General features: G+C 47.2%; 4 non-coding genes across 4 annotated transcripts; all 4 read right to left on the bottom strand.

The window, feature by feature from the left end:
- Positions 1–136: 136 nt before the first annotated feature.
- Positions 137–210, bottom strand: Pmar_PMAR014728. The gene has a single exon. It is a non-coding gene; the product is annotated as a tRNA-Arg (tRNA).
- Positions 211–451: 241 nt separating this feature from the next.
- Pmar_PMAR014727 lies at positions 452–525 on the bottom strand. Its single transcript has one exon. It is a non-coding gene; the product is annotated as a tRNA-Arg (tRNA).
- A 362-nt stretch (positions 526–887) lies between these two features.
- Positions 888–961, bottom strand: Pmar_PMAR014726. The gene has a single exon. It is a non-coding gene; the product is annotated as a tRNA-Arg (tRNA).
- Positions 962–1321: 360 nt separating this feature from the next.
- Pmar_PMAR014725 lies at positions 1322–1395 on the bottom strand. The gene has a single exon. It is a non-coding gene; the product is annotated as a tRNA-Arg (tRNA).
- Between the last annotated feature and the right edge of the window lie 149 nt (positions 1396–1544).

The following is a 1544-nucleotide window of genomic DNA, read 5'->3' as shown; positions in this document are numbered from 1 at the left end:
CTCAGATACAGCCGTTGATGCGCACCACTATCTCATGTGCTTGCCTTCAGCGTCTTGTGTAAACTAGTTGGAGCTTCACATCGAATGCCCGATTTTATTGAAGTAGGATGGATGAAGAGGAAGTGAGATTAATGTATACCCGATGCAGGATTTGAACCTTCGACCATCTGTTCCGTAGGCAGACATTCTATACAGCTGAACTAATCGGGCAATGAAGCTAGCAACTTTGATTGATATCCAAGTTGAATACTCTTCCGAAATGGTTTAGGCGGTAATTGGTCAATCCGTCAGGGTACGTGAGCGAAATTCGGATTGCTCAGGTACAGCCGTTGGTGCGCACCACTATCTCATGTGCTTGCCTTCAGCATCTTGTGTAAACTAGTTGGAGCTTCACATCGAATGCCCGATTTTATTGAAGTAGGATGGATGAAGAGGAAGTGAGATTAATGTATACCCGATGCAGGATTCGAACCTACGACCATCTGCTCCGTAGGCAGACATTCTATCCAGCTGAACTAATCGGGCGATGAAGCTAGCAACTTTGACTGATATTCAAGTTGAATACTCTTCCGAAATGATTTAGGCGGTAATTGGTCAATCCGTCAGGATACGTGAGCGGAATTCGGAATGCTCAGGTACAGCCGTTAGTGCGCACCACTATCTCATGCGATTGCCTCCAGCGTCTTGTGCAAACTAGTTGGAGCTTCACATCGAGTGGCCGATTCAGGATACGTGAGCGGAATTCGGATTGCTCAGGTACAGCCGTTGGTGCGCACCACTATCTCATGTGCTTGCCTTCAGCATCTTGTGTAAACTAGTTGGAGCTTCACATCGAATGCCCGATTTTATTGAAGTAGGATGGATGAAGAGGAAGTGAGATTAATGTATACCCGATGCAGGATTCGAACCTACGACCATCTGCTCCGTAGGCAGACATTCTATCCAGCTGAACTAATCGGGCGATGAAGCTAGGAACTTTGATTGATATTCAAGTTGAATACTCTTCCGAAATGGTTTAGGCGGTAATTGGTCAATCCGTCAGGATACGTAAGCGGAATTCGGATTGCTCAGGTACAGCCGTTGGTGCGCACCACTATCTCATGTGCTTGCCTTCAGCATCTTGTGTAAACTAGTTGGAGCTTCACATCGAGTGGCCGATTCAGGATGCGTGAGCGGAATTCAGATTGCTCAGGTACAGCCGTTGGTGGGCACCACTATCTCACGTGCTTGCCTTCAGCGTCTTGTGCAAAGTAGGTGGAGCTTCACATCGAATGCCCGATTTCGTTGACGTACGATGGATGGAGGAAGTGAGATTAATTCATACCCGATGCAGGATTCGAACCTACGACCATCTGCTCCGTAGGCAGACATTCTATCCAGCTGAACTAATCGGGCGATGAAGCTAGCAACTTTGATTGATATTCAAGTTGAATACTCTCCCGAAATGGTTTACGCGGTAATTGGTTAATCCGTCAGATACGTGAGCGGAATTCGGATTGCTCAGATACAGCCGTTGGTGCGCACCACTATCTCATGTGCTTGCC

The sequence above is a fragment of the Perkinsus marinus genome (genome assembly GCF_000006405.1).
Source record: "Perkinsus marinus ATCC 50983 genomic scaffold scf_1104296953918, whole genome shotgun sequence".
Taxonomy (NCBI): domain Eukaryota; phylum Perkinsozoa; order Perkinsida; family Perkinsidae; genus Perkinsus; species Perkinsus marinus.
This window is presented reverse-complemented; position numbering and strand designations above follow the sequence as displayed.